Below are 15,404 nucleotides of genomic sequence, written 5' to 3'. Positions count from 1 at the left end.
GGCCTAGGGGAGATCATCCCGGGTAATGTCGGATACGGAGTAAGTTCGGGTCGTCGCAAATATTTTTTGTTCTGTCTATTAGGTAAATATTTATTATTTATTTATTATAAATACAGTCACCCACCCCACCCAAGCATGCAACAATTGCGTTTATTATCAACAGGTACATGTAAGTTTAAGCCTTAGAAATAAAAGTGTAAAAGTTCTTGAACTTGGCTTCGCGCCAGGAGGAGTTTGCTTAAAGCAATGCTGTGACCTTTTTTAGACAGCGTCCTTCCTCTATATGAAAGGCATTATACAATGTGTAGATTCGGGTATTCCCTTCTGGATAGCACCGAGCTCTTGTGCACATGCGCTGAAAGGAAAATATAGCAATAGCTCCCTCAAATAACGTGGTATGTATACACTTTTCATTTTGGCTCTTTTGGTTGGCGTAATTTTTTTTCATGAAAGCTGATTTCAAAGTATATCAGTACTCTGTCAAAGACAGACAATAATCTGATTTTCCCAGTTAATGCTTGAGGGCCTAATGGATTTTTTAACACTGAATTTCTGTGAAAGTATGCTTCCAACCTCCAATTAACTTAAGCAGTCAATAAACAACTTGTTGTCTACGTCCACACGAAATTTTATATTTCTCAATAGATCGGAAATTATTTCAAATTACGAAAAATCATTTTAAAAACACGGTCTTTTCAGATCACTGTAACAACAAGCCTTTGTAGGCCCTACAGCTGTCAATCAAATATGTGCTCATAGATCATTTTATAAGCAATTTAGAAACGTTCTTGGTGACCAGGTTGTTACGATGTATACATACAGGGGAAAATGTTGTACATAGAAGCACATAGGTGGGTCAGTCATCCGTGACCTGGCCAAGTAGTGCCTCCTATTCTGCCTCCATGGATCACAAAAGTGGATTTGGTGAGTGTCTGTCCACAGATGGGAAACGTTCTTGGTGACCTTTGATATGGAATTCATGCCTGGAATATTCATTGTCTGCCCGGCATCACTGAAAACTGATGACCGCTTCTCTCTTGTGTGTTACCGGCTTTATTTCTTATTTGTATAATTTCTTACATACCTTTGTTATGGGGAGTTAGTGTTAAACGTTGTTTTGGAAATGGATCTTGCGATTATCGACTTGGAACGCCCTTTACGGACTACGAATGGTATAGGAATGTCGGACTTGACGCTTATATTTAAACAGGATTCGCAGAAGCCACAAAGGGTTATCCAGTTATTAAAAGCCTCGGATTTGGAACCGCCCCACTTGTGCATTTGGCTATGGGCGATGTCGGGACCAGGTACTTCACCGACCTCCGCTATTCTCATATTAAGGAAGACAACTCGCGTGCATTTAGATTACATCAAATTACCCCTCAAGTGGAGAGGCTTTTGCAGTCCTTTAAACAAGCTGCTCGTGTCGCAAATAGAGATGCGCCTATTCACACGAAATTGAATCAGTTCCTGTTATGATAAATTGATTTATTTATTTGAATGGTGTTTTACGCCGTACTCTAGAATATTTCCTTATATGACAGCGGCCAGCATTATGTTAGGAGGAAACCAGGCAGAGTCCGGGGAAACCCACGATCATCCGAAGGTTGCTGAAGACCTTCCCATTACGGCCGCAGAGGTAGCCAGCATGAGCAGGACTTGAACGCACACCGACAGCGCTGATCGACTGAGGCCCCTGTTGATAAAGGGATGCGAGATACTGTATGGTCGTCTGATGAGGTTTCAGAAAGTCTACACTAGTTGTGATGTTTCTCTTTGTCGAGCTCGACAATCGGTTACACGTTGAGGGAAACTGCAAACTTTGTCATAATAGGGAGCAACTGTGATTGCCCATTAAGTCTTGAAGGAACCATTAGCGATCAGACTGTTTCTTTCCAAGTCCGAATACAGTCTATGTGGCAAAGACTCTATATGGTCAACGATGGTAGTATTTGATCGCAATACCATGATTCGATATCCTCTCATGCCCAAAATCGTGATTGTGGCATTTCCAGCCCCGGTTATTGTACAGCAACAAGAATCGACAATATATTGCCTGTAACAGAATCTCCGGTCACAAGTTAACTATCCGACAAGAATGTTCCTATACCAAGCAAAGTATCTAAATCACAGTTCAAACTGTCAGCCGGTAAAACAATATCCACAGTTCCCAAAAACCAGTTTCATTAATAAAATTATCATCTCAATCTTTTCCAGATATACATAATATAAAAGGAAGATAGTTACCTGTAAGTAGAACTACAGATAGTCAACAGTGTAGATGTCGGAGAGACACGCGTATGTAAAATCCCATGCATCAAATCAAGTACGTACTTCATACCATTTTATGTTTAAACATGATAAGGTCCATATTTCTAGTATATTAGACACGTTTGAATACCGACCCACTGTCGATAAACGGTTTCCCCAAACTGAACGATTAGGCAGACTGTCCAGTCTGTTGATGTCCTTTAGGTAGCGCTTTCCACATAACGTTTGACAATGGTTTAAATGTAAAAGGATAAAGTTATTAAAGGATTGTCTAGTAAAGCATGGTATGAAAGACTTTAAGCGGCATAGATGATACATTTTGCTTTTAACCTTTGTGACGATGCTGTCAAGACTGGTATTGTAAATCCTTCTGCAGTTATAGACCTGACTACATACTTTTCATTTACCACACTTTTGGTTAGGTTTCCTTCAAGTGCAACGAGAGGTCTTTGCGACTAAGGTGCACTGGTTTTTGGTTGGTGTGTACTAGCATAGTTATTTTTGTCACTGCTTTTACACCACGTGTTTATGGTATAACTAACTTTTTTTGTCCATTTTCTTTGCAGCCGTACCGGCCTTTTCATTGTCTAACTACAGGTCCATAGTACACCACGTCTGTAAAAGTAGACATGCTAAAACAGAAGTGTCCAAATATAGAACTTTGACGGACACCAACACTAGAATCAACTTTAGAAGAAATACGTTAAAGCTAACTCGTTACTTGCTTTCTAGAAAGCAGACAAGAATGAAAAGAATTTATTTACATTTTTATGTAAGCTTTTCCAACATAACACTTTGCTGTCCAGCATAACTTGGTGTTTACCACGTCGAGTGCCTTGTGTAGGTCAATATATCCTGAGTGAATAAGATCACCACAATCGATATGAAAAGTAAGAGTCAATCAATGATGTTAAAGCATTGGCAACGACGTGGTGAACAACAGAAGTAAACTAGCAGCCATTAAACTGATCTGGTAACTATATCTCATGGGAAGTATTATATGACATGCCGTTAGCATCAGTGTGGAGGAGATCGTTACTTTGATCGTTAGACATCCGCCCCGTATAGGTGTTTCCAGATTACAATAATAGGTATTAGACCCTGGACGACAACTCTCAAGTAATTAGAGCGTTCCGCGTGGTAGAAGAGACTATTTACTTAAAACAGCTTGTTCATTTTTCTCCGATTACGCATAGTCGTGCGTGGTGATATTCTTATATTGAACACGTATTTCTCTTAGTGGGTCTCATGAGAAAGCGCTTATACCAGAAAACGCCATGCCATAAACCACCGGCAATACAGACCTATCGAAAATCTATACAAACCCATAACCTTTTTTCAGACACAGTTGTATACGGTTTTAACCAGTTTTCCATATGTTTCAGTACATAATAAAGTTTTTGGGACTGTTTAGCAGGGCAGGGGGGTTATACTATCCGCTTATATATAAGTACCTGGGTATATTTATAAGACAGCCACTATATACCACTATATACACCAATAGCGGCTGGGGCTATGTGCTGAGACTATGCTGCTTCTACATGTAGACTCAGTATTTGAATCCAACAACTGTGGATATAATCTAAAATTATTGCTAATATACTATGTTCATTGGTCATCTGTTCACCATCTTCCATTAATAGGCTGTTCTTAAAGCAGGCTATTGTGTTTCTTTTTATTTGATGTGGATAGTCCGGTATTGATCTTTATAATATTCACATGTACTGCAAGGGTATATTGTATATACCCAGGTTTTAAAATGCTCAAACGCTGATATACTTTTTACAGCGTACAAAACAGTGTGTACGTGACGGTCTATAGAGCAGTATGGTCTATATTTAGCGTTCTAACAAAACGGCTTCACGTTTCCTTGAAAACCGCTTTATATACAAATATTACATGACATGTACATGTATATATAGGCTACAGACTGAGTAGTCTATACAACAGATTATAGGCCAAAGAAACCGGATACATACCATGAAAACATAGTAAAAATCCAAACATTTTTAGTATATATAGGTCTAGGAATCCACGACAACGTGAATGTGGGAATCCTTCATTTACATATATCCTTGATGATATTTGGCAGCACAGGCATGTAAGGCCTGCATGAGTTCGTCAGTTGTGTTACAATTAAATGATTGTGAAAAATTAAATAATTTTTTATCTTTCTTGGATTTTTGTCATTTCCACAACACAGATTAAATAAAACCAAAATTTTATACAACATTGTCTTTTTCCTTCTACTTCAGACTACATCGTTTACCACATGCAGGGTACATTTCAGTAAGTTTAGTCTTTTAGATTCAGTTATAGCATTGTACATATACATGTATCAGGCAATCAGGCTCTAGTAGTATTATGTGTGACATTATGCCCCCAAAATACCAGATGTGACGAAATCTAACACAACAACTGGTGTTGTTTTCATTCAACACAGAAATGTCCTATCCCAACACAATATCTGTTAAATAAATGTGAACTTAAAACTGAGCCCTGTGAAGTATACATGATTGTGTTACAACAATAATAGATCACAAATTTGTCTTGAACCAAAATAAGGAGTAATTTATGCAATATAACAAAGACCTGTGTATTTTGACACAAGACTTCTGATGGAAAGAACACACGTTCGCGTCAATACAACATAAGTGTTTTTTGTGTATACTTTCAATCCTGAAAAATATTTTGAACTATCAATTTTAGATTCCAGCAAATTCTTCACTTATAGGGAGGGATGGTGCATATTTTAAAGTATTGGTGGGAAACGTATGTTCGGAAAGCGATCATGTTGTTATTGAAAATTGGTATCTGACATTTTGAAATTTGCCCTCCGACTACCTGGCATTATTGGTCTATTGGTTATCCCAGTCTCCGCATGCACCCTAAATGTCCCTCGAAGCGCTACCACATTTCTTTCGGCCATTCTGTCTGACACCTGCATACAAATCTGTGAACATTTAAACAGAAACTTAACAGCGGCCATGTTGGAATTTGTTGCCCATCTAAAAAAATTATCGCATCACGTTCTTAGAGCGGTTGGCTTCGTCAACCATTGTCTTATTATTGCCTCCAAAACCATCAAACGGTCTCTTGCCATGACCCACCTCGAAAAAACTCCACTGTGCTTTCTGCTCGTTAATCACTTCATGATTTGCTACGATAGAGTGACTGAGTAAGTGAGTGCTTGGGGTTTAACGTTGTACTTAACAATTTTTAACAAAGGAATCTTTAGAGTGCATGTAATGTGCCTCCTTGTTGCAGGACGGATTTTCACCGCTCTTTATCTAGTGCTGGTTCAGTGAGACGCCTTATCGAAGGCAAGTAAGCCGCCCCGCCGGAGCCATTATACCGATACGGGTCAACTAGAAGTTGCACTATCGCTTCATGCTGAACGCCAAGCAAGGAAGCTGCAACTTGCTCTTTTAAAGTCTTAGGTGTGACCCGACCCAGGATTGACCCTGAATCTACCCCTCCCGAAGCGGAACTATCTGCCAACTGTGCTATCGGGGTGGTTCCACGGTAGAAAATATCTATTTATTTCGGCACAGGCTTTTGGGATAACCTGTCCAGTAATGCACAACCTCTATCTGAATGTCAATCGCTTTCACCTCTTGTATTATTGCATCCAATTTATTTATTTAATTGGTGTTTTACGCCTTACTCAAGAATATTTCACTTATACGACGGCGGCCAGCATTATGGTGGGAGGAAACCGGGTACAGCCCGGTGAAAACCCACGACCATCCGCAGGCTGCTGTCAGACCTTCCCACGTACGGCCGGAAAGGAAGTCAGCATAAACTGGACTTGAACTCACAGCGACTGCATTGGTGAGAGGCTCCTGGGTCATTACGCTGCGCTAGCGCGCTAACCGACTGAACCACGGAGGCCCCCCTATTATTGCATCCAATATTACGTGAACTGTCACTGTGGAGTGTGAAAGTTCGTCAGAAACAACAATGAAACCTTTGTGTCCCAGTTCACTTTCCTCGTTTACAAAGTAAGCCACAATCGGATGCAGAGTATCACTGGTCTGGTTCCAATAAGCTGACTGGATTTCCTCCACTGATTTGCAATTGAAGTTTTCCACAAAGTCTATTTTTAGTATAATGGGGAAAGCTTCGGTCGTATCTCATCAAACTGCTTTCACCAACGTGTTCCCTAAAATCGAAGGTCTGATTTTTAGGGGCACCAAAAACTATATCTCTGACTCGAATATCCTCATGACATTCTTGACTTTTCCCTTAATTTCTCTGTAACCGATACCCTTTTCCACTGTCCATATATACTTCATGGCGTCTGACATTCCTTCTGCAATCACCGTGTCTATTGGTTCGAGGCCTTTAAAGTAAGCCTCCGGATTTGTGGACACCTTTACATCCCCTTCATACAGCTTCATAGCTGTGGGTACAACGGCCATATTTTGGTGTTTAAGTACACAGGCAACTCTCCGGCTTATAAACCTTGTTAACAAAATTTGCTTCGGACGCATTCTACAAAACATTGAAATTTTGTGTGATGATTTGACAGGTAGTCAGTTAGAACCCGTGTGTTTTCTGTCTGTTAGATTTCTTCACATCAGATTTCCCAAGTTGTGAACGACTAATGTCGTTTCATTTGTTTCTTCATTGGCGTTCTTCAGTTCTTCAATTCTTCAAGGAGATTCTTTCGAGAATTAACCGCCGGCGAATTTTACTGCCTTGTACATTCTAGAGACCGGCCATCTGAATGTCAACCCTAGCTTGACTTCTGGACGTTTGCGGGATTTTGGTAGATTTTTGGCAGTCGCTTGCTTGAGTCTCTGGTTTCATATTCTGGTTACCAGTAGTAACGAACATTTCAAGTGATATAATACTGAAATGCTGACACTTTTATTTCTCATCTCACAAGAAAAATGTTATAGCATGGCCTGTTTGTGTCAGGTTATTAGCGCTCTTATAATACGTGATGTGTAGCCTATATGGTTAATAGCGCCTAACCCCACATAGGCCTTATCCATATCTTTGATTTGTATAAGCCTAGGTAGGCCCAATCGTACGTTAGGCCTACAGTCTTAGCCATATTTGCAGTATTTTCACTGCAGCTTTTTTATTGTCTCTCTCTACTCTTGGCTGAGGATGGGTAAATGATGAACATGGGAAAATGAGTTCGCAGCTGAAATGATTCGATTCTTGTTGTAAAATAATACCTCAAAGGTAGTTTAAAATGAGTGTCAATCATGTATAGGTGCCATTTAACTGCTATTTTATGACAAAGATAAGTGGTTCAATGCTGAAAAAGGGCGACATAAAGTAAAAAAAGCTGCAGTGAAATTACTGAGCCCGTTTTGCATGTTTCAGTGCATAAAACAGTGAGCCTTTAGTCAGGAATTTTGACTTCATGACCTGAATTAGGCATAGCTGTACTATTACATCATTATCGTTTTCTGAACTCAAACATCTCTGTGTAGCCTACATACGGCGACAGTAACGTAGGTTACCTTTAGGTTCATTCATTTTGAAATGCACACCGATTTGTGAAAAAAGCGGACCTTGGGTCCTGAACTACAATAGTGTAATGTCTAGGAGCACAGTGATTTATGGATCTGCAAACACGTGCAAAAATCAACACTCGAGACTAGGCGACAACAATTCCTACGTATAGAGGCTAACATATTTTTTTGACTTGCGATAAATTTTTCCACTCTGTTTTATTCAAGAAATAAAACGATTTCTTGCGCTGGTGTAGGCTTTTTTCAGAAGTCTTTTAACCATAAAATTAATTAATTAACTATTAATGGGTAATAGGCTTCTGCGGGGCATAACTGACTAGCCAACTTTGGAGGCTCAGGTGCGAGTCTCAGTATAGTTCCATGAACAATGTACAAACGAGCATGTTATAATAATTAGACTACTTAAACTTTCATTATAAACATAGCCAGGAACCTCATGTGTCGACGGTTGCGAGAGTATAGGTGAAAAAATGCTCAGATGAGAAAAGTCCGTTTTAAGCCATATTCGTCGGGGTAAAACAGGCATTAGACATTTCACCCGTAACTCTGTACTAGTGTTATGTTTTTTATTCTTTTTGTTTGAATAGTGCAAACAAACGATTGGTGACACACACCGTGTAATATTCATAGCCACAAATGATATAAATAACTGTACAACAGCTATGGTAGACTCACGCATGCATACCGATGTGAAAAAGGCACAAATATCCATTTTTTCACTTCTATATACAGTGTTTTCCATAACCTTTTTCACATTTACTTAGCAGATGAACTTTAACCATAAAACATGCTTGATGTTAACGTATAAGACAAGAGTTGTTAGAATGAATTAGAAAGACTTAGATAATGAATTCAGTTTGTTGATTAACAAGCGTTGCCTGCATTTACATATACATATAAGTCATGGAAGTGTGAGGAAGGACTCCTTAACACCATCCCAGGCTGGAGTTGAAATGCGTTTACTCGGCCCATAACACAAACATAAACTCAGACGTGTAACTTTGGTTTTACTTTTTAATATGTAGGTCAATGCATGGTATTAATTCTGAATATATTTTTTAGCTTTAAAGTAAAATATATAATAAGCCCCTGTATGAATTCCAATATGATTTCAGACAAATGTTCCATGATATTCATATATATATATTTCTTTATTAATATAATTCATTTTTCTGAAATTGTATATATCCAATTCTCACATATAGATATATTAAAAAAAAAATTAAAAAGGTGGTACAAGTATATATACTTGTAGCTATTTAAAACATATCCATGGATAATTAAAATATGTAAATCCGTCTAAATAGCAATATATAAATGAATTATACAAGGATCACACGGTCAGCAAGGTCAGAGGTTGCACTATGCTAGATCACTATGAACTCATTTGTTAAATGTGTTAAATGTATATATAGCAGGTACTCGTGTTGGTACTTTTTCCTTCATTTTCTTTTGTCTGTTCTGGTTTGTTGTTAAATGAAATGTTTCTGTATGCATACTATTGTGGTTAAGCAGCTTGTCATGCACTACCCGGTGTCGAAGCGATAAGTGACGGACTGTTCCATGGTTTAGGCCTACTACAGGCTATATATGGTTCCAATGGTTGAATACAATGCACGTAATTAGTTTTTGTTGTCCGTTTGAGTACATGCAGTGAATGTGGAAGAGTTCAAATTTTAGAATGAGAAGTCAAATATAAACCAGATTGGAATATCTGCGTCCCACAGATAATATTCATGAAATGTTGTGTTTTCTTGTGGGTCTACTCGATATTTCGGCGTAGGACCTATAGTTTACGACATGTTTTCAGCTTGGATAATTTTGCAATATGAATGAGGAAAAAAAATATGCAAAGGGCTGGGAGTTTTATAATAATTTGTCATCGTAAACTACCGTACAATTTCAGCCAGCTGTGAAAGTGTACCGGTACATTATACACTCTTCATATATGTTAAACATCTTAGGGGCCTATATCACATACGTTTATATACGCCTAAATAATGGGGTTCCCCATGTTTCTTCTGATTTGCTATGATTGTTGTTTTCAAATTGGTATGTATTCTTTAATGAACAAGAGAGCGTTTGCCTAAATTAGGGTATTTAATTGAGAATATGAGGCAACGGGGCAAAATGGACTGTGGATCGGGTTTTGGCCCTCCCCACTGAGGTCCGTTTTGTCCCAAGTGATTAATTTTCCCAAAGTTAACACGTTTCGAAAGATCACCCATCGTTTAAGCCTACCGCGTGGTCTTTTTTTTTTCTTTTAGGTTGATGATATATAGTCGTGAAAACTAATGCAACTTTGCAATTTATAGGTGACCAACAAAATCTCTGAGCACTGTGGGTAAAAACATGCTTAGAGGACTATCACAGATCAAAGGTTATTAGAATTTTGTAAGGCCTCTAGGATATCTATTTGTCAACATTTATCATCGACAGCAAAGTTTATGTTGTACAAATAGCTATATGTAACAGCAGACATGACGATAAAGACGGTGCGATGTGCTGTGGCGCAAAGTCCATTTTGCCGCGTGGGTGCGTTCCAATGACGCTTTGAAACCATGGTCAGGGGAGAGAACAAGGTGCCACAACAACGTCAAGTGTTTTTCATGCATGAGAGTATGGGATTTCAGAGCGAGCAGACGACAAAATAGTTAACTAGTTCCGGTTGAGTTCACGTGCGTTTTATGCGTAAGTGTAACAGAGGACACGTCTGGCCCACCGTAATAGACAACCTAACTTCCTGGTTGAAGTAGCTACACAAGTTGACAGTATACACCATGAATTCAGATTTTTCGGTGCCTGTGGTAACACGAGGACGAGGGTTAGACTTACGTGTGGTTGTGACACGTCCATGAACTGCCCAAGCTCTGCTGAGACAACTTACCTCTACAGGCTGCCCACATGTTTTAGGCCTACATGTATCTCTGTCATCAGTTGCAACTGCAAGGTAAAACTGCCTTTTCCATGCCTGTATTGTCGGTAACGTTGTTACATGTGTACTGGTAAATTTCTACTGAATGTTTTTTTCTTCTCTTTCTCTCTTATTATTTTCTTCTCTTTCTCTCTCATTACTTTAATATTCACTATTAATCATTAGATTTTCATTTCTGACCTTACTGACATGTGTGAGTTTATTTCCGTCAAATGGTACATACAGTTGCAAAACTACAAGGGACTGGTTTTAAAGTATTGCACATATATATTAGTTAAATACATGTAATACTATACTGAATGGCAGTTAAGTTTACCCAACATTTGCCTACGTACATGTACAGACATCATATGTATATGCATAGGCCCACAGACGGAAAGGTGTATCATTGAAGTCCATGTGGGGTAGGCCTACATATGCGTTTACATAATTACATGTACAGTACAGGTATACTAACGGGATAACACCACACACCCTCTACATGCGTGTTCCCCCACCCTCTACATGCGTGTTCCCCCACCCCGCCTAAGCCAGCTCTAGAACTAGTCTTGAGATATATTCAGTTACGCATGTACACACTGCTACCTTTGACAAGAACTGGATATTCTATACAATATACTTTTAAACTAGGTCATACTAGGTGACTTAGCAAGTGCCTTTCAAAACTCTATACAGGGCCTCCGTGGCTCAGTCGGTTAGTTTTCAAGCACATACATAAACAGTATGACTTATTGCAGGAGCACACATGCTTTTCAAGACCATAGACATGGCAGATAGCGCTGCAAGCTTCAAAAACGACGCTTTGTTGATATGCATAGTTTTATGCCATATTGTTCTATTGTCTATCATACTACAATTTCTGATTATTATCACACATCGTAGGTTCTCGAATATCTTTTTTTCCATTCATGTCGATCTTTATTTCCCGATACCTTCTTCCCATGATGTCATTCATTTTCCCCATCTGCTAACCGCAGCCATAGGCTCCCAGTGCAGATTTCTGACACAACATGGACAAGTACAGTACCACTCCTTAATGTACAAAACACTTCACAGTGACTTATTTATTATATAGCTCGACCTGTCCAATGACTTCCACCTCCCATACAAATAACGACCGAAGATTCACAATACAGTTTCAACTGGCCGGGAGTGGATGATCTCCCTGCATGTTCTGGTCGGGTAATGCTGTCTGTACGCTGCTTGAATATCCTTCTTGAGCTTGGCAGTAGTATTTTGCAGAATTTGGAAATCAGCAAATAATGGAATATATTCCTCAGTCAACATTTCAACCTTGTCAATGTTTGCGGAAACATGGCCAGCAAACGATACACACCGCAGCGCCCCCAAATGTTTAGCATATAAAGTTACCTCCCTTCGTGGGAACCTGACAAACAGCAGACAGCAGGACCTTGATGCCATTTTATTGACGTCAAGCGTTTCCCAGCTCATCATTATGACGTTGCAATAAAGACAGAATGACGTTACATTAGAAACTAATGTTGTACACATTTTTGACATAGCAATAGATCGAGGTCCTGCTTCACACTAGCGCCTGCGGCCACCTTACTTGATTAAAAAAATATGCTACCTTCCCATTGCTACTGTACAGTATGAAAATAATAGGACTCCTCAGGATCCAATATTGCTCCAAATACAGGACTGTCACATGCTACGATATGACTGATTTTATTGGACCACATTTATAGTTATAGTTTATATAATAAAGGTAGTCTATTGAAATTTTCCTCTTGCTATGTATAAAAGGGAAACGCCCTGTACTCCTGTACAAGTATATATTTTAAATTCTTTGCAAACTGGACAACCAGAAGTGACTTTGTTGAGTTTACATTTCATGGAGCTGCTTGTAGATCAACAATGCTATTAGGTTTTAAGATTGTCGCTAACTGCAGACAGTACAGGTAACAGATATACGTATATGTATACATGTAAGTTTTCCTGTGCGGGTTTGATTTATTAAGCACATGAAAGAGTGTGAGGAACAGGTAAGAGAAAGTACACAACATATTATTCTTGATATTTCACTTTACAGTGAAAGAATATATACTTTGAGAGAATTAAGGATGCAGAGTTTAAATTTTAAATGAAAAACAAAAAAAAAATGAATTTTTTTCCTTGTTAGTCGTCAAATATGATTAGGACATCAGCAAACCTGGCAAGTTTGTATCAATCACTATAAAGAAATCAGGTATTCCTAAAGTTAGTTTAAAGTTAATTTAAACTGACTGTATTTATGGCTTTCAAAATCTAAACCAACAAGCATTTAATTAAAAAGGGTTCTGGTATCATAATGTAACAGCAGAGAGCAGCATTTGTATTATCTTGGTCACCGTAGCATGTATACAGGTATTGACATTACATGTGACTATAAAACACTATAAATCCCTAACATTAACAAGCCAAAATTTTCCATAACCAACTTGGTTATTAGGCTTTCAGGCTGAAAGCTGGAAGCCTGTTGTTGGTGTCCAGAGTTCTAAAATTATTCTTATTGGACAATGTTTATTGCCGTTTTCTAGAAAATTTAAAATCGCAGAAATTTCAGAAATAGAAATTTAGGCTTATTCAGTTAACGTAGACTTACAGGATAACTTGAGTGAAAATTACATGCTCTTGAAGTGAACAAGCTGCCTAGATACATGTAGCTGATCAAAATTTCCCAAAGAGGACTATACGTATCTTAATACATGAGGTTGGCTGTGCTACAAACAACTGAGACTTTATATCTTCATTCTTTTCGTTCATACTGTGGAGCTGATCCCATCCAGATCTATACTCGTGGTGTTAACCTATAACTACATGTACATGCATGCCTTTGTCCCACAGGTGCTGCCTGTAGAACTTCCTGGTTTGGTTGTGGAATGTGTGAATTGAACCTAGGGGAGAGCAGCGTCACCAATCATGTTCCATGACAAGTGGTGGATCACTCTGGGGACACTGGTCGTACTGGTGAGATCTGTAACTAAAAACATGCACATGTATTGACAGAAAGTAAAACCAACAGATCCTATATCTGCATGGACATTGACCTCAAATAAGAGGTAAACAGACATAACCTGGCTGTTAACATCACAGGGAGCTTACAGCTTTGTCCAAGTGCTTTTTGTTTTTTTTTTGTTTTTTTGTTTTTTTTTGCTTCTGACTTGTGAAAAGTCCATTTAGAGTGTAAAAATCTTACAGGAAATCATGTATGTACATGGGTTACTGTACTTAAATGTAAAAATGACTTTGAAAGCACTGTACTGATTCCTGTGAAGTTTTTGTATACATCTTCCTTAAGGACCTAAACTTGTACTGCCTTAATTTTCATGACAATCAGTTCAGTATGTGTATGTAGGACCTACCCGCGTCATAAATTTTTTAGTTGCATGGTGTGGTCATCTGTGCTGCGGTTTTGTATTGTACATATGTGGTCTACTCACTGGAACATTTATATGCACTGTTAAAGCCTCAGTGGATTACGTTCCAAGATACCCCATAATGTGACGAAATATGTCCCACTTTGGACATCAGTCAACATCTCATTATAGTTACATGTAGATGAATTAATTGACACAAAATACTTGTTTGGGCTGAGAAATCCACATGTTCTGAGTTTCCAAGTATTTAGAGGAATTACAGGAAGAGGCAACATAGAAAGAAGTTTTAGTTGGGGGGTCTTTGTGGCTCAGTTGGTTTCTGCCAAGTTTCCTTCCACCATAATGGCTGGCCTCCGTTGTACAAGTGAAATATTCTTGAGTACAGCGTAAAACACTAATCAAATAAATCAAATAAAATTTATTTGGGGTTTCTCTTTTTGATTATTATTAGTTATTTTGTCTCTTTTATACATTCTCTTTTATACACTGTTAAAGAGAATAGTTTTATTCATCTATAACATCTGTGAGGTATATTGAATATGTATATTTTTTGATCATGACAGCTCATGCCCCTTTCTGGCAGCATGTGGGCAGATCTGCCAGCAATCTGCGGATGGTTGTGGATTTCCCCTCGTGCGCTGACTGGTTTCCTCCCACTATTATGCTGCCCATTGTCGTATAAGTGAAGGTATTCTTGAGTAAGGCGTAAAATACTAATTAAGTAAATAAATAAATATTGATCATGAAGCAAAGTAAACCGCACACTGACAGAGTGCTCTGGTTTCCAGGTATTCCCACAAGCTTATGTGTATGGGACGACATCATCATTAACACCAACAGAAGCGCCATCCACCTCTACTCCTGCTCCTACAACTGCGCCAAGTAAGATTCAAACAATTAATGCTTTTTATTTTTCTTTAGGAGAAGTTGAATATCTGTCAGATTTATTGAGATTTTTAGCCAATAATTTATGATAATAATATATGCCAATTAGCTTTTGAAAGAGAGACAGAATATTGGAATGTCACCAGAACTTGAAAACCCATGGTGACCTTCAGCAGTATGACAGAAATATTTGCATATACCTTCATTTTATGAGATATGTAGCTCTCCTCATTAATTCTGAATTATAAAGGGCTTCCTTTTCACTAAGTTTTACACTGTCCTCTGCTGGTTATTCCATGCACTGTTGGGACTCTCCATCATTCACACACAGTTTGATATAAAGATGCATCCACCACTATTGCCCTTTTTTCAATGGAATTAATGCATACAATTATTATGAAAAATGATGCTAAAAATGAATAATCTGTGTCATTAAAG

The sequence above is a fragment of the Liolophura sinensis genome, chromosome 1 (assembly GCF_032854445.1).
Source record: "Liolophura sinensis isolate JHLJ2023 chromosome 1, CUHK_Ljap_v2, whole genome shotgun sequence".
Taxonomy (NCBI): domain Eukaryota; kingdom Metazoa; phylum Mollusca; class Polyplacophora; order Chitonida; family Chitonidae; genus Liolophura; species Liolophura sinensis.
Note: the sequence above shows the minus strand (reverse complement) of the source record.